Below are 26,784 nucleotides of genomic sequence, written 5' to 3' on the forward strand. Positions count from 1 at the left end.
CTCCTGCCTCAGCCTCCTGAGTAGCTGGGATTACAGGCGCCGGCCACCACGCCCAGCTAATTTTTTTTTTTTTTTTTTTTTTTTTTTAGTAGAGACAGAGTTTCACCATGTTGGCCAGGATGGTCTTTATGTCTTGACCTCGTGATCCGCCTGCCTCGGCCGCCGGCCTTTTTTTTTTTTTTTTTTTGAGACTCTGTTGCCCAGGCTGGAGTACAGTGGTGCCATCCCTGCTCACTGTAGCCTTTGCCTCATGAGTTGAAGTGATTCTCCTGCCTCAACCTCCCAAGTAGCTGGGATTACAGGCATCTGCCACCATGCCCAGCTAATTTTGTATTTTTAGTAGAGACAGGGTTTCACCATGTCAGGCAGGCTGTTCTCAAACTACTGACTTCAGATCTCAAACTCCTGACCGAGGTATCCACCTCGGCCTCCCAAAGTGCTGGGATTACAGGTGTGAGGCACCGTGCTTGGTCACACCCAGCTAATTTTTTTTTTTTCGAATGAGGCAATTTATTAACCCAGCATGGTTTGTTCTAATGCTTCTTGCTGGCAGCTGCCACCTGTCTGGCGATTCTGTCCAGATCTCTCTCCCTGAGGTGTCAGTTTGCAGCCCTCATCTTAGTCTTTTTCCACCATTTTCAGCCCCTCCAGGGCTTGGAGGACCTGGCAGGCCACACTCTTGAAGCCTTAGCTGAAGTGGCTGGGCATGACGCTATTTCTCTGATGGCCCTTGTAGATCTTGGTCATGGAACCAACCTCAGCACCACCCCAGAGGTAGAGGTGCCGCACTGTGGAAGCAGCTCAAGTGTAAAACCAGTTCTCATCGTCGGGAGCAAGCTCTTTGTGCTTGGCCAGCTTGATGGTTTCCACCCATCCAGTGACTTTCAGCTTCCTAGACTTTTTGAGAAAGGCTGCCAGAGTTCTGACGAACTCCTGCTGGTTCACATCTTTTCCACCCAGCTAATTTTTAAAAAAATATTTGTAGACATGAGGTTTTGCTGTGTTGCCCAGGCAGGTCTCAAATTCCTGGCCTTAAGTGATTCTCCTTCCTTGGCATCCCAGAGTGCTGAGATTATAAGTGTGAGCCACCATGCCTGGCCAATAATAATAATAATAATAACTATTAAGTAATTATTATTACTTAATAGAGAAGGATTCTCGCTTTGTCACCCAGGCTGGAGTGCAGTGGCACGATCTCAGCTCACTGCAACCTCCACCTCTCAGGTTCAAGTGATTCTTCTGCCAATTTTTGTATTTTTGGTAGAGATGAGGTTTCATCATATTGACCAGGCAGGTCTCGAGCTCCTGACCTCAGGTGATCCAGCCACCTTGGCCTCCCAAAGTGCTGGAATTACAGATGTGAGCCACCACGCCTGACCCCAGTAATTATTTTATGGAATTATCTCCTAGCCTAGACTAAACGGCAGAAACTCTCATTTATTTTTTCTTAATAGGACATTCCTTGCCACCTAATAGGTAATCAGTATTTGTTGATTGGATAAATGGTTGTCTGTTATCAGCAACTGGTGATACCGACTTTAAAATTATAAAACACACCCAACATGCCTGTGCATTCTCATGCACCTCCATATCAGTGATCAAAATATTGACAATCCCCAGACACTGCATTCCTTATTTACTTCTTTCAGAAGTGGCCATGGAGGGCAACTTCAGGAGATTCCTGTGGGTTTTTGCTCCCCTTTCCCTACCCTGGAAAGAGTAGAGCATGAAATAAGGCCACTTAATGCTGATCAGGGGGAAAATCTGCTGTTTTGCAGCTGCATGTGGGTGAAGCTGTTGACCTGTGGTTTGAAGGATATTCATTTTCTGTGTTTTCTTGTAGTGTGCAGTCTTCCATATCTTTATATTGGCTAGGGTTTTGCTGGATTTTTCTCAAATATTTCTGACTTTAGTGTTTTGTGCTTCTGGAGCATTGGAAATGGAGCACATCCTGTTCGATGAAGGCCAGTTACGGTGTAATGCAGGCAAGTGGAGATACAGATATTACATTAAGTTCGGATAACTGAGATGAGTGACAGAGTAAAAACACACTTGATTAAGCTTTCTCTACAAAAGTGTAACTCTTTGTTAAAATATTATAACCATCAGCTCACCCTTAATGATGTACAGTTACACAGTTACTCACTTACGGTGAAGACACCATGATTTAAAGAAATGCATCTATTCTGTCTTCTTAAATCTACAGTTTTCTGAAGGCCCACTCACTTTGTTTCCCCAAGAATTTATTTTCTGCACCATACTTCTCTCTTTCTGGCCAGAAGCAATTTGTAATCCTGGTTCTCTGACTTGACCCTGGGCAGTGTTCACTGAGAAGCCTTGGACTTTGACTTTCGTCGAGGTGGATCTAAGTTTAGGTTAAATCTTTCTGTCTGTATACTATAAAAACGACAACAGTGGGCCGGGCTCAGTGGCTCAAGCCTGTAATCCCACACTTTGGGAGGCCGAGAAGGGTGGATCAGACCCTGAAGGTCAGGAGATTGAGACCATCCTGGCTAACACGGTAAAACCCCGTCTCTACTAAAAAATACAAAAAAACTAGCCGGGCGAGGTGGCGGGCACCTGTAGTCCCAGCTACTCGGGAGGCTGAGGCAGGAGAATGGTGTAAACCCGGGAGGCGGAGCTTGCAGTGAGCCGAGATCCGACCACTGCACTCCAGCCTGGGTGACAGAGCGAGACTCCGTCTCAAAAAAAAAAAACGACAACAGTGGCAACAATAATAAAACACCCAAAATACCTCCATAACTTTTTGTTTCAGGTACATAAGAAAAGTGTAGAAACTTATTGCCTCAACCTATTATTTTCTCCCTAGGGTCATAACGCCTTTAAATGTTTTACGGTATCTTTCTAGGGGAAATCTAATCTCTCACTGCAATTTTTCCCACTGTGCATTTACATTTTTCAATACACACACGTACATATGCATATACACACATATACACATATCACCACCACACAATAATAACAGAAATTCAATCTTTCCTGGCATTTTGAAGCTTTTAGTGTCCATATGACTTTTCAAGGTAGGAAGCATCTCTGAGAGGGAGAGAGACGGCTCTGGGACCAACTTCGGCTGCGGCCTATCAGCGCCTTATCAGATACAGGCAGATTTCTGAAATCCACAAAGTCAGCTTCTGTAGACTCCTAGTTCTTCTCTTTTGGTGACACCTTGTTAGTTTAAGTCACTTCCACATTTTCTACAGAAACTTTCCCAGTGTATGTGAAAAGTACAATTTTAAAAGCAAGCAGAAAGAGAAAAGTTCCATATCGCTGTCTCTAAAGAGGGTGAGGGAATAGAAGAACATGAGCTTATAATCATATGATTTAGACCCTTGACAAGCCCACGTGAGTACTTCAAGGCACTGGGGGACAGGGACAACATGCTGATTAAACATGCTGCACTGAAGTCAGAGCTCTGCATAAATACTATTATGTGTCACTGTTGATTTTCTCCTTTAGCACAACTGAAAATAAATTGCTCTCATTGTGTCCATCATCTCACCTTGAATGGAATTCCCTTAGTGTACAGAATATTGGAAGTGGGGCTGCCTTGCCCCTGCAAAATGGCGAAGTAGCTAAAGTTTATTTTTGCTGCCATCTTACCTTCCCTCTACTTGCACCCCGATTTCCTGGAGTTGTTCCTCATGCTGGATCCGATCCCGTGTCCAATTCCCCAGGGCCTCCTTGCTGTCAGTTAATAATAGCTTTCAATGCTGTTATTCTTCTCAGAGTTTTTGCATTTTAATAGGACCCCTAGGGATTAAAATGCCTCCAGAACCAAAAGAGTGAATCTCTAATGGTGGAATTTTAGGTACCAGTGACAGGCATTGTGGGAGATTTCATACGGAGGATTCTCTCAGAAGATAAACACCCCCTACAAAAGCTCTCGACTTGACTTACTTGGTATGGTTGACCCTACAAAAGAGTACAGGAAAGTGAATTAATCAACCGTGAAATACTGAACATTATTGCAAAGAAAGCCTTCAGCTTTGCTAATTATACTTTAATGTTTTAATCAACTTTTCAGTAAATGAATATGTGGTAATATCGGAGGTGTTTCCTGGCTGGGAAAATTATGCGGTATCTTCGGGAAAGTTCTCTGGAGTGACAGTGGAGTAGGGGATGGAGTGGAGTTGTTGGAATGGAAATGCTTAGTAATCTGTGTTGTAGGTCTTAGCCCATTACTGAAGGAAGCAATCACATTGACACAGAAGAGAATCACCCGATGAACTCTTAGGTACAGGCGTGAAATAATAATAAACCCCATACTGAACTGTTGTTTCTGTATACGTTTTCCACATGGACAAAAAAAAAAAAAAAAAAAAAAAGAAGAAGAAGAAGCTGGGATATTCTTTTCACCATTGTTCAGCACAGGAGGATGTCAGATTCCTGCACTTTATTTGGACTTCTCTATCATTTATTTTCTCCTGCTAAGTAAACAGTGGAGCTTCATCCGTTATTCAGCTATCAGAGACTCAGGATTTTCTGGTTGTGGAACTTGGGAATTCTTACATTTCTTTAAAACTGTGGAAAAAGGTATTTGCAAAACTGCTGGAAAGAGAAATTAAGAGAGATATCAACCCCTACAATATAATTAATCCTTGTGAGCTTCTCCCCAGAGGGCTAACTTGAGTTTTCTGTAGAAATGGGAATTTAGTTTTGTTTCTTTCTTTCTTTTTTTTGGTTGCCATTATTCACACTTAGCTACCTGTGGCAAGTACTGTGGAGGAGAGAGACTGTTGTAAACAGATTTGGGGGAGCACAGGAAGGAAGGGCTTTGAAACCATGCCCCTTGAGAAAATGCATAGAGCGGCTGGGCGCCACTCTACCTTAAAGCTGGTAAACACACAGCTCTTCCCACAAGCCAAATGTTACGAATTCTATTTTTATAGCTCTTGGAAGGCTTTCTGCAATCTTTTCCATGTTGAATGCTGCAGTTAAAAGATATCTTTAGGAGAGATTTCCAGATCGAAAGTCACAGGTATAAGAATATTGAAAAGAATGTAAAATCTTGTGCATGCAAATATCTATTTTATTGCTTTCATCTTTTGAATCAAGGAGGCACAGCAAATGACCCCTTTAAGCAGGGGAGTCATTATACCCTCACATTTTCTGTAAGATTTCTTGTGGGTAAATTGCAAAGCACTATTGGAGTATAATAGTGCAAGGCACAATTGAAGTATTTACTATTTTGTAAACTGCCAAGCACTATTGGAGTGTGTCTTCATTAGAATGATGGAAAAGTTATTCTTGTGAATTTAATCATAATCTGCATCAGTCTGAGGTTGTAATACATTATTAAATGCAGTAGAAAGTGCTCAGAATAGAAAATGGTGGATTCTTTTGAGCCTGCATTGGTGAACAAAGAAAAGCACACTCCTTTCCTCTGTTTTTTTTATTCTTTGATAAAGTGATTACTGTTAGAGTAGTGGATTGCTGTAAACTTGATGTAATTATGATTTAATAAATCATTTGAAAAACTCTCTCATGGTAGCATGTGAGTGTTCAGGTGGAAATAATGACAATAATGACAGCTGACACCCAGGAGCATTTGTTATATGTAGGGAGAAATATCAAAAGAAGAAATCTAGTTAGAAAGATCCATCACTTGTGAACAACCATATATCAAAAGTCACCAATATTATCGCAAAGAGCAGAGGCTCTCAGGGGAATGTTACAGGGCTTCATATCTTTCAAAATACTTATTAATGGCTGCAGGAAGACAAAGAAGACACTTGTGGAAACCTAGGTGGAATAGCCAACAAGATTGATGAAACTACCAATTTAACATAGAATCCAATGAAAACAAATATCTGAGCACTCACAGTTTAGATCCTCAGGAGTGGGTACATATCATATTGGGGATTCTACAATTTTAACTGGGAGATCCAAGCATAAACAACTAAAATAAGATGCAATTAACAAGATGTGCATTTAAGCCTGCATTCGAATCCCTGTTCTAACACTAATTTGTACAATCTTGAGCTAGTTACACTTAGTCTCTAAAATTCTCAATGTTCTTATCTAGAAAATGGGATAATATTAGTGCCTAGAATAGAACTTAATAGGATAGGACATGTCAAATATTTAGCATAGTAGCACCCAGTACCTTTTAGCTATTATTACTGTCATCATAGTTGTTATTAAGAATAATAAATATGGATAATAAACATGGCCAGCATGGTGGCTTATGTCTGCAGTCTAGCACTTCGGGAGTCCAAGTCAGAAGGATTGCTTGAGGCCAGGAGTTCGATACCAGCTTGGGCAACATAGCGAGACTCTGTCTCTAAAATAATAATAATAATAAATACTATAGTAGAGTTATTTCGTCTTTGTAGGTAACTGTACATTTAATCAAGATAATGATGAATTTTAACATTTAAACAATCAGGTGTACAAGAAAGGATTGGGGAAGTTTGGCTTAACAAATGTACATGTGAAACAGAGTGAAGGATTTTGTTAAAAATCAAACTTTAACCAGTGGTGTAAATGAGCTATTGAAAAAGATAATGGCTAAATGGATAAAAGCATATTGCCCAGGTTGCCAAAGTTGAAAATGCCTTAGTATTCTAAAACAGTCAGATCCTACGTGAAGGACGGGCCCAGTTATGAACAGCCGACTCTTTGAGCTGGACGTGTTAGAGATGCCTCTAGAGTCTTGAGGGAGGTGATAAAGAATATGATTAAGGACACATAAAAAAGTTTTGGAAGGGACTGGGTAACTGCTTTCAATGGGTTTTCAGGCATCTCACTGATGACACACATCAATTTTATTTATTTATGTATTTATTTATTTTTTGAGACGGAGTCTCACTCTGTCACCCAGACTGGAGTGCAGTGGCTCTGTCATGGCTCACTGTAGCTTTGACCTCTCAGGCTCAAGCAGTCCTCCCACCTCAGCCTCCCAAGTAGCTAGGACTACAGGCCCGCAGCACTGCAGCTGGTTAATTTTGTTTCTTTTTTTCTTTTCTTTTCTTTTTTTTAGATGGCGTCTCGCTCAGTTGCCCAGGCTACAGTGCAGTGGCACAATCTCGGCTCACTGCAAGCTCTGCCTCTGGGTTCCCGTCATTCTCCTGCTTCAGCCTCCCGAGTAGCTGGGACTACAGGCGCCCACTACCATGCCTGGCTAATTTTCTGTATTTTTAGTACAGACAGGGTTTCACTGTGTTAACCAGGATGGTCTTGACCTACTGACTTCGTGATCTGCCTGCCTCGGCCTCCCAAAGTGCTGGGATTACAGGTGTGAGCCACCATACCTGGTCCTGTTGTTGGAATTTTTTTTGAGACGGAGTCTCACCTTGTTGCCTAGGCTGGATTACAGTGGTATCATCACCCACTCACTGCAATGAGTGAAGTGCAATGGCCTGAACTTAGCTCAGTGCAACCTCTGCCTCCTGGGTTCAAGCGATTCTCCGGCCTCAGCCTCCCAAGTAGCTGGGATTACAGGTGTGCGCCACCATATCCAGCTAATTTTTTGTATCTTTAGTAGAGATAGGGTTTCACCATGTTGGCCAGGCTGGTCTCAAACTCCTGACCTCGTGATCTTGTTTTGTTTTTATAGAAGTGGGGTCTTGCTGTGTTGCTCAGGCTGGTTTTGAACTTCTGAGCTCAAGCAATTCTCCCACCTTGGCATCCCAAATTGCTGGAACACACATTGATTTTAATTTATAAAGGTGACTGAGCAGCTGTGATGGAAAGATTTTTGTTGCTTCTACTTCCCGAGAGGAAGGGCATGGCAGGCCACACAGGGCCACATTGGGGGAAGGCCACTGTTGGACAGGAGGTGGAGAGGAGTGAGGAGAGAGCATGGTCCAGTTTTCATTGTGTTTTCTGTGAAACAAGTGTGGCAGGGCAGGAGAAACAGTTTAAGATTGGCTAGTTTGAATGACGCAGTGGGTTTAGGGGCAGATCGGCTGTCCCTAGTTGTCTGGTACCTGGCCCTGCGTTGATTTCGGACAGGGAAAGTATTGGCCTGGTATGTGTTAGATACAAGAGGTGGTTGGAGTATAGCCTTTGGATTGGCTGGTTTGTGTATGAAAGGCACTCACACAGACCAGTTATTTATCGTCTTAGGAATTAGCTAGCCCTGAGGAGGGGTCAGTCTCTCTTACCCAACTAGGTCCTCCAAGAGGTCAAAACATCACAAAATATAAAAACTAAAAACTGTGATTAATACATCAGGGTACAAGCTGTAGCTCCAGGGGAAGAACCAGGAACTATGGGGAGAAGTTCTAGAGAGGCAGATTTTAGGGAAAAAGGAAAATAAATCTTTTTATGAAACAGGACCATTGGAAAGTAGAAAGAATGTCTTTGTGACACCAAGAATGCCTGAACTCAGATATATTCTGGGATGGCGTAACCAGCTTGCTCATGTCGTACGTGGGATTCCTTCGAGGACTGGGAGGTTAGAATAAGGTCCAACTCATAGATTCCATTAATCTATGGCTGATGGCCTGCTTAGAAGGAAATTGGATGTCCATTGCTTCTCTTCATGTTCTACTTCTTAACTTCTTGGGAGTAGAACTAACTTAGAAAGATTAAAATTCAGCAATGGGAATACATGACATTTTTATTTATAGTTGTAATAACTGGGGCTCTGACGGGAAGGACTGGAAATCAGCCACTGGAAAAAAGAACCCCTGTTTTAGTGCCAGTTAAGTGGGAGCCAAGTGACCAGACGCCTACGTTAAAAACAATGGGCTGACCTTGAGTTCTCCTGAGAAACCACAAACTATAAGGTTTGTATTGGCAAAGTCTTTCTATGAAGTCATTCTTCCACTAGAAATATACTGACCCCTGGCTTGGCCCTTTCCACTGGGGACTTTACTGTGTGTTAGGACCATTTTTTTAAGAACCGGCCTTCTTTTTTTTTTTTTTTAATGGTTATCATTTTAAGTCTGTGCTTCCATTAAGTATTAAAAGATGTTAATGGATGATAAGATTCTCAGTTTCCTCTTCCTAAACAGGAAGGAACAATACTAGAATGATCTAAAGGTTTCCTTCTGATTCTAAAATGATTTGATTTTGTGACGATATTCTCTGTTGACTCTCAAAACTCTATTCCTTGAATTGACTCTACTTGCAAGAACTATACACCGTTGTTGACAGTATACTGTGTGCCTATCTAGTGTTATTCTAGGCATTTCCATTTGTTATCAGATAGGTAGAGTTGCTCTTATTTTAGAGCCAAAGAAGCAGAGACTCATGTTAGTAACTTGTCCAAAATGAAGGAGCTAACAAAGGGGAAGATTAGGGAAGACTAAGTCTCTCTCTCTAACTCTTCCTGTCCTGTTGCAGAGTTCCATATTACAGTGATGAGCATCAGAAGCTGTCAGAAAATGGCTCTGGGAATGCCATTCTTTGTTAGACAGTAAAGCCACTGCCTCTGGCTTAGAAGTATTGATCACTGCATCTCAGATTTGAGAACTGAAGGCGGTTAACTATGGTCCCACTTGCCCCTCTCTCCGGATGAGGGTTTGTTTTTTTCTGGTAACGGTGTGGAGGGGAGAGAGACAAGAGAAAATATCCATTTAAAAATCATGGAAATATTTTGATGTTTCTTTCATTTAATTATTTCTTTTTGTCCCATGTTTAATATCAGTTTCTGTTTGTTCCAATTCTACTTAAGGCAAGAAGAAACTTCTCTTTTACTTCTAAAATTCTGTTAATTTTTTTCTTTTATATTTCTTTTAAAATTTTAAAATAATTTTTGTGAGTATGTAGTAGGTGTATATATTTGTGGGGTGCATGATATATTTTGATACAGGCATACAATGTGTAATAATCACAACAGGGTAAATGGGGTATCTGTCACCTCAAGCATCGATTATTTCTTTGTGTTGCAGATATTCCAATTATGTTCTTCTGTTTTGATATGCAAAGACAGATACTTTTATTGCTTTTAAAATCCATCTGAGCTCAGCATGCCTTTCAAATTGGGCATTTTAAGGTAATGAAGGTTGTTTGAGAATCCTGAACATTCAGTGCTCACTTGAGGCACTTGAACTCTTATCCATTCCTAGAAAACAGGCTATTTCTGTCTGGATGGCCTCTAAATTCTCATGGGAAATATATCAGATTATTTTCTTTCTCAGATACGGGTTGCTGGATCTCCATTTATTTTGTGAATCACATGGTCACCATAACTGAAAGTGTCATTTTATGTGTTATTGCTATGAAAAACCTCAACTTTATTTATTTTAAAATGAACACATCAACTATGTCAGGTGTGGTGTTTTGTAATGTACAAAAAATCGGGAGTGGGAGGTTCATTTATAAATTTGTGACATTTAGGCTGAAGCATCTCTTGGGACTTTGAATTGTCTGGAAAATAGATACTAACCAAGGAGGCTAAACAGTTTGTGTGGCCATCTGTTCAGAATTAAAACATGGAGGAGGAAATTAGATTAATCATTCTACAATTTGGGGAATTCAGTATGAAGATCTGTGTTTACTGTGAATGCCTCTATTTGTAAGCATTTGAATGAAAGCTTTTCTACATCTGGCTTCCTCTACGTATTTGTGAAAATGAACTTTAAGCTGTGTGTGTGCGTATGGTTGTGGCAGGTGGTATGTGGCACATGAGTGACACAATTTTGGGGATATGGTGGGAGCAGGTGAGACAATTAGCCAAGTGGCTAGGCATATCATAGGCTTTAAAGTTAGATAACTTTTGGGTAAGAATACCTTACTTTTCTCAACTGTACAAGAGAGTAATAAAAGTATTTACTTCATAAGGTCTTATAAGGATTACTTAAGATAATTATTGCATGTAAAGTACTTCGTATAATCCCTGGCACATAGTAAACACACACTAAATATTAGTCACTATTCTGTGTCAACATTTATCATCATCATCACCTTTGTCCTCTTATTTCAAAATACAAAATGAATTTTACACCCTTCAAAAATAGCTTTCTTTAGATTTATTTTCTAATAGGTATTTACTGCATTAGTAACAAATTAAATGGGGTGTGTGTGTGTGTGTGAGTATGAGCATAAGTATTGGTGTGTGAAAGTGTTGATGAGTGTGTATGTGTGTGTGTGTGTGTATTTTAGTGGATCCAATCTTTAAAAACTCCGATCCACTTAAATTAATTGCTTAATTTGCAGAACTACTGCCTGGTATTAACAGAGAATGACTCCTTTCCCCTTTTTAAGTATACAGATACACTGTTGAATATGTTGTTACACTGAATGTTAAAATAATGACTAATACACAAGGGGCCAATTTAGCAGTAAGTCTTAATCATGACTTCCTGCAACTGGGCCCCTGATGGATGTATATAATTACGGGTCAGAAATTGTAGATAACAGAACACTGGAAAATTGAGTGTAGGGCCAATGCCAATAGAAATCAGCCCCCAAGCTCCTTTCAATGTAGATTTTAAGAAACTGAAGCTGTCTTGGGTATAATCTTGCTTCATCTTTGTCTCTCCTCTTCCACTTTTTTTGGACTCCCACTTCAATCTCACCATCCCCAACCAGCAGTTCATAATGACCAGAACTCTTCTTCCCTCCCTCCTTCTCTCCTTTCCTTCCTCCTTCTCTTCTTCCCTTCCTCCTTCTCTTCTTCCCTTCCTCCTTCTCTTCTTCCCTCCTTTTTTTCCTTCTTTCCTTCCTCTTCCCCTCTCTCCTCCTTCCCTCCCTTCTTCTCCCTGTTTCTCTTTCCTCTATTGCCCTCTTTTCCCCCAATACATCAACTGGGCATACACTATGTGTCAAGCCTTGTGCTTGATTAAGTGGTGAATAGTATAGACATTTTATTTGCTTTCATGAAATTTACAGAGCAGACATTTAAAAAATACACACATAATTAATGTGAATGTTTATGACAATGAAAGAGAAGTTCACAGTGCGTGAGACTTTGTAACAGGGGACTAACTTGTGTTATGGTGGATTGGCAAGAAAAATCATTATGGCAGGATTACATTTGAGCTTGATGGTGTAGGAGGAGTTCACTAAGTGACACAGGCAGACAGGTGTTTTTATTAGAAGGAATAGCTCAGCTTATGTGAAGGCCCCGAGACAGGAAACGTCACAGACAGTGGAGAACTGAGTCTGGAAAGAAAATGGCTGGAAGAGCAGCTTGAGGCTTTTGTCTTTCTTCTAAGAGAAGTGAACAGCAGTGGAACGATCTTCAGAGTGATTGTGTTGAAACATTGTATTTCAAACATAATGAAAATTATACAGTATAATAAACAAAGGTATTTTCTAAATAACTAAAATTTTTATAATTTTATAAATAACTAGAATTTTAAAATTCTAAATAACTAAATAAAACATTTTCTAAATAACTTCTTTGGGTTGGTGATTTATCTTGTTTATGATGTTTTTTGACANTTATGATTTAATAAATCATTTGAAAACTCTCTCATGGTAGCATGTGAGTGTTCAGGTGGAAATAATGACAATAATGACAGCTGACACCCAGGAGCATTTGTTATATGTAGGGAGAAATATCAAAAGAAGAAATCTAGTTAGAAAGATCCATCACTTGTGAACAACCATATATCAAAAGTCACCAATATTATCGCAAAGAGCAGAGGCTCTCAGGGGAATGTTACAGGGCTTCATATCTTTCAAAATACTTATTAATGGCTGCAGGAAGACAAAGAAGACACTTGTGGAAACCTAGGTGGAATAGCCAACAAGATTGATGAAACTACCAATTTAACATAGAATCCAATGAAAACAAATATCTGAGCACTCACAGTTTAGATCCTCAGGAGTGGGTACATATCATATTGGGGATTCTACAATTTTAACTGGGAGATCCAAGCATAAACAACTAAAATAAGATGCAATTAACAAGATGTGCATTTAAGCCTGCATTCGAATCCCTGTTCTAACACTAATTTGTACAATCTTGAGCTAGTTACACTTAGTCTCTAAAATTCTCAATGTTCTTATCTAGAAAATGGGATAATATTAGTGCCTAGAATAGAACTTAATAGGATAGGACATGTCAAATATTTAGCATAGTAGCACCCAGTACCTTTTAGCTATTATTACTGTCATCATAGTTGTTATTAAGAATAATAAATATGGATAATAAACATGGCCAGCATGGTGGCTTATGTCTGCAGTCTAGCACTTCGGGAGTCCAAGTCAGAAGGATTGCTTGAGGCCAGGAGTTCGATACCAGCTTGGGCAACATAGCGAGACTCTGTCTCTAAAATAATAATAATAATAAATACTATAGTAGAGTTATTTCGTCTTTGTAGGTAACTGTACATTTAATCAAGATAATGATGAATTTTAACATTTAAACAATCAGGTGTACAAGAAAGGATTGGGGAAGTTTGGCTTAACAAATGTACATGTGAAACAGAGTGAAGGATTTTGTTAAAATCAAACTTTAACCAGTGGTGTAAATGAGCTATTGAAAAGATAATGGCTAAATGGATAAAAGCATATTGCCCAGGTTGCCAAAGTTGAAAATGCCTTAGTATTCTAAAACAGTCAGATCCTACGTGAAGGACGGGCCCAGTTATGAACAGCCGACTCTTTGAGCTGGACGTGTTAGAGATGCCTCTAGAGTCTTGAGGGAGGTGATAAAGAATATGATTAAGGACACATAAAAAAGTTTTGGAAGGGACTGGGTAACTGCTTTCAATGGGTTTTCAGGCATCTCACTGATGACACACATCAATTTTATTTATTTATGTATTTATTTATTTTTTGAGACGGAGTCTCACTCTGTCACCCAGACTGGAGTGCAGTGGCTCTGTCATGGCTCACTGTAGCTTTGACCTCTCAGGCTCAAGCAGTCCTCCCACCTCAGCCTCCCAAGTAGCTAGGACTACAGGCCCGCAGCACTGCAGCTGGTTAATTTTGTTTCTTTTTTTCTTTTCTTTTCTTTTTTTTAGATGGCGTCTCGCTCAGTTGCCCAGGCTACAGTGCAGTGGCACAATCTCGGCTCACTGCAAGCTCTGCCTCTGGGTTCCCGTCATTCTCCTGCTTCAGCCTCCCGAGTAGCTGGGACTACAGGCGCCCACTACCATGCCTGGCTAATTTTCTGTATTTTAGTACAGACAGGGTTTCACTGTGTTAACCAGGATGGTCTTGACCTACTGACTTCGTGATCTGCCTGCCTCGGCCTCCCAAAGTGCTGGGATTACAGGTGTGAGCCACCATACCTGGTCCTGTTGTTGGAATTTTTTTTGAGACGGAGTCTCACCTTGTTGCCTAGGCTGGATTACAGTGGTATCATCACCCACTCACTGCAATGAGTGAAGTGCAATGGCCTGAACTTAGCTCAGTGCAACCTCTGCCTCCTGGGTTCAAGCGATTCTCCGGCCTCAGCCTCCCAAGTAGCTGGGATTACAGGTGTGCGCCACCATATCCAGCTAATTTTTTGTATCTTTAGTAGAGATAGGGTTTCACCATGTTGGCCAGGCTGGTCTCAAACTCCTGACCTCGTGATCTTGTTTTGTTTTATAGAAGTGGGGTCTTGCTGTGTTGCTCAGGCTGGTTTTGAACTTCTGAGCTCAAGCAATTCTCCCACCTTGGCATCCCAAATTGCTGGAACACACATTGATTTTAATTTATAAAGGTGACTGAGCAGCTGTGATGGAAAGATTTTGTTGCTTCTACTTCCCGAGAGGAAGGGCATGGCAGGCCACACAGGGCCACATTGGGGAAGGCCACTGTTGGACAGGAGGTGGAGAGGAGTGAGGAGAGAGCATGGTCCAGTTTTCATTGTGTTTTCTGTGAAACAAGTGTGGCAGGGCAGGAGAAACAGTTTAAGATTGGCTAGTTTGAATGACGCAGTGGGTTTAGGGGCAGATCGGCTGTCCCTAGTTGTCTGGTACCTGGCCCTGCGTTGATTTCGGACAGGGAAAGTATTGGCCTGGTATGTGTTAGATACAAGAGGTGGTTGGAGTATAGCCTTTGGATTGGCTGGTTTGTGTATGAAAGGCACTCACACAGACCAGTTATTTATCGTCTTAGGAATTAGCTAGCCCTGAGGAGGGGTCAGTCTCTCTTACCCAACTAGGTCCTCCAAGAGGTCAAAACATCACAAAATATAAAACTAAAACTGTGATTAATACATCAGGGTACAAGCTGTAGCTCCAGGGGAAGAACCAGGAACTATGGGGAGAAGTTCTAGAGAGGCAGATTTTAGGGAAAAGGAAAATAAATCTTTTATGAAACAGGACCATTGGAAAGTAGAAAGAATGTCTTTGTGACACCAAGAATGCCTGAACTCAGATATATTCTGGGATGGCGTAACCAGCTTGCTCATGTCGTACGTGGGATTCCTTCGAGGACTGGGAGGTTAGAATAAGGTCCAACTCATAGATTCCATTAATCTATGGCTGATGGCCTGCTTAGAAGGAAATTGGATGTCCATTGCTTCTCTTCATGTTCTACTTCTTAACTTCTTGGGAGTAGAACTAACTTAGAAAGATTAAAATTCAGCAATGGGAATACATGACATTTTATTTATAGTTGTAATAACTGGGGCTCTGACGGGAAGGACTGGAAATCAGCCACTGGAAAAAAGAACCCCTGTTTTAGTGCCAGTTAAGTGGGAGCCAAGTGACCAGACGCCTACGTTAAAACAATGGGCTGACCTTGAGTTCTCCTGAGAAACCACAAACTATAAGGTTTGTATTGGCAAAGTCTTTCTATGAAGTCATTCTTCCACTAGAAATATACTGACCCCTGGCTTGGCCCTTTCCACTGGGGACTTTACTGTGTGTTAGGACCATTTTTTTTTTTTAAGAAACCGCCCTCTTTTTTTTTTTTTTTTAATGGTTATCATTTTAAGTCCTGTGCTTCCCATGCTAAGTGTATTAAAAGATGCCTTTAATGAACTGATAAGATTCCTCAGTTTTCCCTTCTCCCCCCCTAAACAGGAAGAAACATACACTAGATGGATCTCAAAGGTTTCCTTCTGATTCTAAATGATTGATTTTTGTGACGATATTCTCTGTTTGACTCCATCCAAAACTCTATTCCTGATTGGACTCTACCCTTGCAAGAACCTATAACACCGTGTTGACAGTATACTGTGTGCGCTACTCTTACGTGTTTATTCCTAGGCATTTCCCATTTGTTTACAAGATAGGTAGAGTTGCTCTTATTTTAAGAGCCAAAGAAGCAGAGACTCATGTTAGTAACTTGTCCAAAATGAAGGAAGGCTAACAAGGGGGAAGAACTTAGGGAAGACTAAAGTCCTCCCTCTCTCTAACTCTTCCTGTCCTGTTGCACACGAGTTCCCACTATTACAGTGATGAGCATTCAGAAGCAGATCCCAGAAAAAATGGCTCTGGGAAATGCCCATTCTTTTTTGGTTAGAACAGTAAAGCCCACTTGCCCCCTTCTGGCTTAGAAAGTTATTGAATCCCTGCATCCTCAGATCTGAGAACTGAAGGGCGGTTTAACTTATGGTCTCCCACCTTGACCGCTCTCCTCCCGAGTGAGGGTTTTGTTTTTTTTCTGGTAACGGTGTGGGGGGGAGAGGAGACAAGAAGAAAATATCCCATTAAAAATCATGGGAAAATATTTTGGATGTTTCCTTTCATTTAAATTATTCTTTTTTGTCCCATGTTTAGATACAGTTTTTTCTGTTTGTTCCCAATTCCTACTTAAGGGCAAGAAGAAACCTTCTCTTTTCACTTCCTAAAATTCTGTTAATTTTTTTCTTCTTATATTTCTTTTAAAATTTTAAAATAATTTTGTGAGTAATGGGTGTAGGGTGGGTATATATTTGTGGGTGCCAATGATATATTTGATCAGGCATACAATGTGTAATAATCACAACAGGGTTAAGATGGGGTATCCTTGTCACCCTCAAGCCATCGATTATTCTTTGTGTTGCAGACTATTCCAATATGTTCTTTCTGTATTTGATATGGCCAAAGACAAGAATACCTTTTATCTGCTTTTAAAATCCAATCCTGAGCTCAGCCTGGCCTTTCAAAATTGGGCCCAATTTTTTAAGGTAATGAAGCTTGGTTTTGGGAATCCTGAACATTCCAGTGCTCCACTTTGAGGCACTTGAACTCCTTAGTCCATTCCCTACGAAAACACGGTTATTTCTGTCCTGGGATGGCCCTTCTAAATTCCCCTCAATGGGGAAATAAATATCCCAGATTATTTTCTTTTCAGAATACGGGTTGCTGGATCTCCAATTTATTTTTGTGAATCACAATGGTCAACATACAACTGGAAAGTGTCCATTATGTTGGGTTATTGCTTATAGAAAAACCTCAACTTTATTTATTTTTAAATGAACCATCATCAATCATGTCAGGTGTGGTGTTTTTCTGTATGTAAATAAAAATCGGGAGTGGGAAGGTGTTTCCATTTATAAATTTGTTGATCATTTAGGCTTGAAGCATCTCTTGGGACTTTGAATCTGTCCTGGAAAATAGATACTAAACCAAAGGAGGCTAAACAGTTTTGCTGTTGGTCCCAGTCTGTTCCAGATTAAAAACAATGGGAGGAGGAAATTAGATTAATCATTCTTACAATTTTGGGGAATTCCCATATGAAGATCTGTGTTTTACTGTGAATGCCCTCTATTTGTAAGCCATCCCTCGCTCTCCAAAGGCTTCTTCCTACATCTGGGCTTTCCTCTAACGTATTGTGAAATGAACCTTTAAGCCTGTGGTGTGTGCGTATGTTGTTGGCCAGGGTGGGTATGTGGCACATGAGTGACCACAATTTTGGGGATATGGTGGGAGGCCAGCGTGAAGACCAACTTAGCCAAGTGGGCTAGGGCATATCCATAGCTTTAAAAGTGTGATAACTTTTGGGGTAAAGATTACCTTAACTTTTTCTCAACCTGTAGCAAGAAGTAATAAAAGTATTTAAACTTCATAACGGTCCTTACTAAGGATTACTTAAGAATATATTGGCATGTAATACTCGTATAATCCCTCCGGCACCATAGTAAACACCACACTAAAATATAGTCCCCACTATTCCCTGTGTCAACATTTATCCATCAATCATCACCTTTGTCCCCTCCTTTATTTCAAAATACAAAATGGAAATTTACCACCCTTCAAAAATAGCTTTTCTTTAGATTTAGTTTCCTAATAGGTATCTTACTGACATTAGTAACAATTAAATGGGGGTGTGTGTGTGTGTGGTGAGTATGAGCCCATTAAGTATTGGCGTGGTGGTGCTGAAACGGTTTGGGATGAGTGTTAATGATGTGTGTTGTGGTGTGGTGTATTTTAGTGGACCAATCTTTACAAACTCCGATCCACTAAATTAATTTGCCTTAATTTGCCCAGAACTACTGCCTTGGTATTTAACAGAGAATGATCCTTTTCCCCCTTTTTTTAAGTATACAGATTAAACACTGTTGAATAATGTTGGTTACACTTGAATGTTATAAATTAATGACTAATACACAAGGGCAATTAAAGCAGTAAGGTCTTAATCATGACTTCCTGCAACTGGGCCCCCTGGATGGATGTATATAATACGGGTCAGAAATTTGTAAGATAACAAGAACACTGGAAAATTGCGTGTAATAGGGCCCCAATGCCAATAGAAATCAGCCCCCAAAGCTTCCTTTTCCCCAATGCTAGATTTTAAGCAAAACTTGAGCCTGTCTTGGGTATAATTCTTGCTTCCTCTTTTGTCCTCTCCTCTCCACTTTTTTTGGACTCCCAACTTCAATCTCACCATCCCCAACCCATGCTCAGTTCCATAATGACCAGAAACTCTTCCTTCCCTCCCTCCTTCTCTTCCTTATCCTTCCTCCTTCTCTTCTTCCCTTCCTCCTTCTCTTCTTCCTTCCTCCTTCTCTTCCCTTCCCTCCTTTTTTTTTCTTCTTTCCTTCCTTCTTCCCCTCTCTCTCCTTCCCTCGCCTTCTTCTCCCTGTTTCTCTTTCTCCTATTTGCCTTTTTCCCCCAATACCATCAACTGGGCATAACACTATGTGTCAGCCTTGGGTGCTTTGATTAAGTTGGTGAAATAGTATAGGGACATTTAGTATTTGCTTTTTCTAGAATTTTACAGGAGCGAGACCATGTTTAAAAAATACACACATATATTAATGTGAATGTTTATGTCACAAATGAAAGAAGAATTCACAGTGCGATGAGAGCCCTTTGGGTTAACAGGGGACTAACTTGGTGGTTTATGGTTGGATGGCAAGAAAAAATCATTAGAGATTAACATTTGAGCTCTGATGGTTGTAGGAGGATGTTTCACTAAAGTGACACAGGCAGCCCCCGGTGGTTTTTTAATTAGACAGGAATTAGCCTTCAGCTTTATGGGTGAAGGCCCCGAGGACAGGAAACGTCCACAGACAGTGGGGGAGACTGGAAGGTCTGGAAAGAAAATGGCTGGAAGAGCAGCCTGAGCCCCTTTTTGTCTTTCTTCTGAAGAGAAGTGAACAAGCAAAGTGGGAAACGATCTTCAGAGGTGAAATTGTGTTGAAACATTGTATTTCAAAACATAATGAAAAATTATACAGTATAATAGAACAAAAGGTTTTCTAAATAACTAAAAAATTTTTATAATTTTTATAAATAACTAGAATTTTTAAAATTCTAAAATAACTAAATAAAAACCACATTTTCTTAAATAACTTCTTTGGGGGTGGTGGATTTTATATTGTTTAATGATGCGTTTTTTTGACATACATAGAGGCTTTAACTTTTAATTTAATGAAAAGAACTGTCTTGTTTTCATTTATGGTCTTGTATTTTCCATCTGTCTTAGTTAAAAATCATTACCCCAAGATGTTACTTCCCTTCTCATCATTAACTTTTCTAAATTTTTAAGAATCCTGATACTTCACTCTGGTTAAAGGTCCTTGAATCCAAGCCTGAGATTTAATTTTGGGTATGGGGTGTAACTTTTTACTCCTATTTTCCCCTTATGAATAATCAATCATTCTAGTACCAATTTGACGTTTTTTTCATCCTTTCTCCCTTCCCTTAATTTTACATTGTCCACTTTTTTCTTGTATGTCTAGTTTTTCCCATATATGGGTGTCCGTTCTCTTTCCTGTCCTCTCTATTCTGTTCATGAGTTACCTTTAGATTTCCAAATTACTATAGAACATGTAACTTTCATAAAATGTCTGGTATTTATTATCCATAGTGTTGTTCAGCTCCTTTGAATTTGTGTCTTCCATATGAGCTTAAGAAGCAGCTTTGGTCCAATTGAAACCCCTCTTTGGGGCTTTTATCAGATAATGGCCTTTTAAATTATAATTAATTTTTTAAAGCACTCATATTCTTACTCTGAGTATTTTCTGTCCTATAAATTAGTTGCTCTCTCATTTATTCCAAAAATTCACTTGGTTGTCTGTTTAAATAATTCATTCATGGCTTTGTTTGTCTGGATTAATACAGGTTTTCTAACTTTGTTGGAATTTTCTAGTGGGGGGAAAAAAACTGTATTTTAATAGTACATTTTAAGTGGCTTTATTACTGGTGGTAAAACATAACAGTGGATGTTGGACTTCTGGGCTACTTTAGCCACCTTACTTATACTCTTTTTATACATTCAAACAATTTGTAAGATTTTAAAACTATTAGTTCCTCTTCTAATAGCCAAGTAAGCTCTGATCAGACTGAGCTTTCACCTTTAATAACTATATGCACATTGAACAGACAAACAAAAGAAAAGGAAAATTAAATAAAGCAAAAAGAGAAAACAAAAGCAACACTAGAAGGCACTGGAAGGTGAACCAAAGCAGGAATATTATGAAAGGGAGTTGATGCTTGGAAGAAGGCAATGACTTTAGATAAGTGTCTCATTTTTAGACAACTGAGGGGATTCTGCAGCATGTGAGGCAGCTAAAATTCCAAGAGAAAATCTATAGTATTTCTGGCATGAAGAACCAGAGGAAAAATTTAGGCAACAACAGTCTCTGGAAAGTTAAGGAGAAATCTCAGATAGCAGAGAGCCAGAAAGGGAATCTCCAAATTGTTTGTATAAACTCTGCCCAATTGAGCCATATATATGTGAGGCAGACTCTGAGAAGCTCAACTAGTAATACAAGAAGTGAACTGAGATTTGAGTTGCTATCAAACATACAGAGTTTTTACTTTGAGTCTAGTCATATTATTGCCTTGTAAACAAACCCAAACAATCCATACTCTTTGAAAGACTAATGATAAAACCCAGAGAGATTCCATAACATAATATTCACAATGTCCAGGATAAAATCCAATATTGTTTGACTGCAAAGATTCAGGCATATGTGACCCATTCTCTAGGGAAAGAAAATCAGCAGAGACCATTCCTGGCTGTTGAAATTATCAGGCAAACTGTATAAAGCAGCAACTATAAAAATCCTCAATGCTGTAAAAGAAAATATACTCAGAACTGACAAAGGCAGAGGAAATTTCAGCAGAAGAATAAGAACTCAGAAATATGGAAATTCTAGAACTAAAAAATCAAATAAATTAAAAATTCACTAGATAGTCTTAACAATTGAATGGAGATGACAGGAAATTATAGTTATCTTAATGATTGATTAATGGAAATTATGCAATATGAAGAACAGAGAAAAAAGATGAGGAAAAACTGAACAGAGCCCCAGAGAACTGTGGAGAAATAATGATATCCAACATATGCATAACTGGGGTCCCAGAAGTAGAGGAGAGAAGTAATAGACAGAAAACATTACTTAAAGGCAATGTGCTGGGCGTGTTTGCTCATGCCTGTAATTGCAACAATTTGGGAGGCTGAGATGGGTGGATCACTTGAGCTCAGGAGTTCAATACCAGGCCTGGGCAACATGGCAAGACCCAGTCTCTACCAAAAATAGAAAAAATTAGCTGGGCATGGCAGCGCATGTCTGTAGTCCCAGCTACTTAGGAGGCTGAGGTGGGAGAATCACCTGAGCCTGGGAGGTTGAGACTGTAGTAAGCTGTGATTCCTCTGGGCAACAGAGATTCTGTCTCAAAAAAAAAAAAAAAAAAAAAAAAGTCATAATGCTAGAAAAGTTTCCATATTTGATAAAACATACAAATTTACAGATTCAAGAGTTTCAATAAATCCCAAGTAGGATAAATTGACAGAAAAACATGCCTAAGCATATCACAGTCAAACTGATGAAAACCAAAGATGAAGGGAAAGTCTTGAAAACAGACAAAAATGATACATGGTATATGGGAAGCAATTATTCAAATGACTGATGACTTTATCAAACAATAGAGTCCAAAAGGTGGTGAAATAACATATGTAAGGTGCTGAAAGAAAACAAAAAATCTGTCAATCCAGAATTTTTTATCCAGATACAATAATAGGAGTAATAACAACACAAAAACATTTTCAGATGAAAGAAATGAAGTTTATTGCCAGCAGAACTAGCAATGCTAAATTTCAAGAAATATTTCAGTTATAAAAATGCTAAAGGAAGTTTGTCATGCTTAAAGGAAATGATACCAGATCTTTCTGAAGGAGAGAAGAACATAAGAAATAGTTAAAATAATAGATAAATTTCCAAGTCTATATTTTCCTGCTAATTACTTGAAAGTACATATTCTTATTTAAGACATAAATTATAAGAATGATTTGTGTTGGTTATAAATCCATATATATATATATCAACTATAGGATCAAAGCTGAAGATTGTCAATGTACCTATATTACTGCAAAATGTCTATATTAAAAGAGTTACAATAATAACTCTAGTCTTTTGGATTTCCTCTGAGAAATTATAGCAGCTACAAATAAAGGCAAATTTTGTCTTTTTCTTTATAATTTTCATACTTACTATTTATTTTTCCTGCCCTATTGAATTGAGTAGGGCATTCAATATAATGTTAAATACAAATTTTGGTAACTAGAAAGTTCTTGACATGAATAAAAATTTTCTAAATTTCAAACCTAAGTGCAACATTTGTGTAGACTTGTGGTGAGGTATTTTAGTTTAAGAATTTTCCTATTCCTATCTAGTTTCCAAATATATTTTAATAATAAAAATATGTTGAATTTCAACTAGTTTTTTGTTTGTTTGTTTGTTTTTGTTTGTTTGTTTTTGAGACAGAGTCTGGCTCTGTTTCCCAGGCTGGAATGCACTGGTGCAATCTCGGCTCACTGCAACCTCCCCGTCCCGTGTTCAAGTGATTCTACCTTCTTCAGCCTCCCGAGTAGCTGGGATTACAGGCGCCCACCACTACCCCAGCTAATTTTTGTATTTTTAATAGAGACAGGGTTTCACCATATTGGCGAGGCTGGTCTTGAACTCCTGACCTCAAATGATCCACTACATGGTTTGTATAGTGTATTACTTTTACAAACATATAAATTTGATTTGCTTTTTAAAAATTATATTTTAAGGATTTTTGCATGTATGTACACACATGAGATTTATCTGTAACTTTCTTCTATGGTATTAATCCTGTCTCTTTTGGGTATCAAGGTTTTAACTAATACCCCAAAATGGTACTTTTTTCTTCTCTTCCAACTCAGAAACAGTTAGTAAAAGAGAAATTATCTATTCCACCAATGTGGTAAAACTCTCCTTTAAAATGCTCTGGGTCTGATGACTCCTAGAGATGAAGATTTGACTACTAATGTACTTTTAAAATGGATTATTGATTTATTCAGTTATAAATTTATTCTATAGTCAATATTGGTGATATGGTTTGGATCCGTGTCCCCACCAAATCTCATGTTGAAATACAATCTCCATTGTTGGAGGTGGGGCCTGGTGGGAGGTGATTGGCTCATGGGGGAAGAGTTCTCATGAATGGTTTAGTTTCAAGTGTTTATAGCAATGCAAGAACAGGCAAATACAATTGCTAATTTTATTTTCTAAAAGTTATTTGATGAAGTTTAAAATTTATTTTCATAAAATTGTTTATTGAACTATTTCAATTAAAATTTTTATGCCTATAATCGTGGCTCCCTTTTATTCTTAATATTATTAATATGTGTTTTCTGATTTTTTCTTAACCAGTCTTTCAAGTGATTTATCATGATCATTTTCAAATAATTTCAAATTAGATTACCTTATGTTACATGTTTGCTATTATTTCTTATCCTTATTATTTCCTTCTCCTTCTTATGTATAGTCTTCCCACCAAGCATCTAAGTTGAATGCTTAATGCTTAACCTATGTATATTTCATCTTACATGTTTTATACATTAATACATTTAACATTATAATTTTATACTTGGCCGGGCGCGGTGGCTCAAGCCTGTAATCCCAGCACTTTGGGAGGCCGAGACGGGCGGATCACGAGGTCAGGAGATCGAGATCATCCTGGCTAACACGGTGAAACCCCGTCTCTACTAAAAAATACAAAAAACTAGCCGGGCGAGGTGGTGGGCGCCTGTAGTCCCAGCTACTCGGGAGGCTGAGGCAGGAGAATGGCGTGAACCCGGGAGGCGGAGCTCGCAGTGAGCTGAGATCCGGCCACTGCACTCCAGCCCGGGCGACAGAGCGAGACTCCGTCTCAAAAAAAAAAAAAAAAAAAAAAAAAAAAAAAAAAAAAAAAAAAAAATTTATACTTAAATACTTTTGTGGCTTCATCTCATAAAATTTTATATGTAGTTAATTCATTATTATTGTTTAGTTCTAAACAGTACTCATTTTTATTGTGAATTTCTGTTGTACTTATGAGTTAATTTGGGGCACTTAATGTTTCTAATCACACATTTTTTGGTGCCATCTTTATATATTTTTACAAAATTTGATTACATTTTGATGAGAAAATGTGGTTTATATTATACTAAATCTTTGATCTTCATTGAGATTTCCTTCGTAACCCAAAACATCACTATTAAAAAATATTTGATGTAAAAAGAGTGTATATTGCTAGTTCTTTGAGTGCAGAATTATACACAACCATTTCTTTCTATCCCCCTTCTGTCACTTCTTACTCGTTTTTTCTTAATTCATATTTTGCCTGGCATTAACATTGCTGTAATAGGTTTGTCTTTAACATATATGTTTCCCTGGCATATTATTTCTCCTTTATTTTTAATCCTGTAGGATCTTTTATTTTAGATGTTCTCATACAAGTAGCATATAGCAGGAGTTTTTATTTTATTTTATTTATTTTCAAAAACAGGGTCTTACTATTTGCCCAGGTTGGAGTGCAGTGGTGTGATCATAGCTCACAGTATCCTCTGCCTACCCTGAGCTCAAGCTATCCTCCTGCCTCATCCTCCTGAACAGCTAGCACACGGCTGTGCACCACCACACCCAACTAATTTTTAATTTTTGGTAGAGAAGGAGTCTTGCTTTGTCTTCTAGTCTGGGGGATCCTCCTGCCTTGGCCTCTCAAAGTGCTGGGATTGTAAGTGTGAGCCACCACCCCTGGCCTATTTTTAAAATCATTGGATAATCTGTACCTTTGAATATGTGGATAAATCCTTTTACATTTAATGTACTTACTGATACATTCTTTACACCCTATTTTGAATTTCTTTCTTTCTTTTTTATTTATTTATTTATTTTTTTGAGACAGAGTCTTCGTTCTGTAACCCAGGTTGGAGTACACTGATGCAATCTCGACTCATTACAACCTCTGCCTCCTGGGTTCAAGTGATTTTCCTCCTTCAGCCTCCCGAGTAGCTGGAATTACAGGCGTGCACCACCACGCCCAGTTAATTTTTGTGTTTCTTTTGTGGAGAAAAGAAAAGTTTCACCATGTTGGCCAGGTTGGTCTCGAATTCCTGACATTAAGTGATCCCCCTGCCTTGGCCTCCCAAAGTGCTGGGATTACAGGCATAAGCCACCACACCAGCTTGAATTTTCTTTATATCATCTTTATCTGCCTTTTTGTTTTTACTTTTCTGCTCTCTATTGGATGGACAAAGTTTTCTAGAGTCCTCCCTTTTAATCTGTACTGATTTGGAAGCTACACATTGTGTTTCCATTTTTCTTAGCTGTACATTTTTCTGTTTCCATTATTTAGTTATTTTAATTTTTTTTTTTTTTTTTTTTTTTTTTGAGACGGAGTCTTGCTCTGCCGCCCAGGCTGGAGTGCAGTGGCCGGATCTCAGCTCACTGCAAGCTCCGCTTCCCGGGTTCACGCCATTCTCCTGTCTCAGCCTCCCGAATAGCTGGGACTACAGGCGCCCGCCTCGTCTCCCGGCTAGTTTTTTTTTTTTTTTTTTTTAGTAGAGACGGCGTTTCACCGTATTAGCCAGGATGGTCTCGATCTCCTGACCTCGTGATCCGCCCGTCTCGGCCTCCCAAAGTGCTGGGATTACAGGCTTGAGCCACCGCGCCCGGCCTATTTTAAATTTTAACCAACACCCTTGGCTGTACATTTTCTAACATAGTGTTTCCTTCCTGCCCGTGAATGTGACATGGGCACATATCAACCATCCATGGAATATTGTATCCATCTTAGCATTGGTTTAGTTTCTGTTTTAAAAAATATTTTTTCACTTAATGGTTAAATATGTTTACTAAAACATTTTACCTTTTTTCCTAATCATCTTTACTTTTAAAATTCTATATACATATATCTCTGAGTTTACTATTTTTCCCCCTGAAATAATCCTTTAATTATTTTCTTAGTGAGGGTCTATGGGTATTTAACTCTTGCTTTTTCTAAACACAGATTTCCCCCCCCATGAGTCTTGAGTTGATAGTTTATCTGTGTATAAAACTTCAGGTTGAGAGTTACAAATTTTTCTTATCAAGTTGAAGATATAATTTCATTGTCTTCCATCATTTATTGTTGCTCATGAGAAGTTCCAATGTTGTTCTAACTGTAATTCTTTTGCAGATAATCTGTCTTTTCTCTCTGGTAGCTGTAAACATTTTCTTTTTATTCCTCATGTTCTGCAGTTTTACTGTGACAATTC

At 39.0% G+C, this 26,784-nt stretch overlaps 1 pseudogene; it reads right to left on the minus strand.

Moving 5' to 3' along the window:
- Positions 1-533: 533 nt before the first annotated feature.
- On the minus strand, positions 534-3,616 carry LOC108541944 (40S ribosomal protein S19 pseudogene; annotated as a pseudogene).
- Positions 3,617-26,784: the final 23,168 nt, after the last annotated feature.

This window comes from Rhinopithecus bieti, unplaced genomic scaffold (assembly GCF_001698545.2).
Source record: "Rhinopithecus bieti isolate Rb0 unplaced genomic scaffold, ASM169854v2 scaffold_20310, whole genome shotgun sequence".
Taxonomy (NCBI): domain Eukaryota; kingdom Metazoa; phylum Chordata; class Mammalia; order Primates; family Cercopithecidae; genus Rhinopithecus; species Rhinopithecus bieti.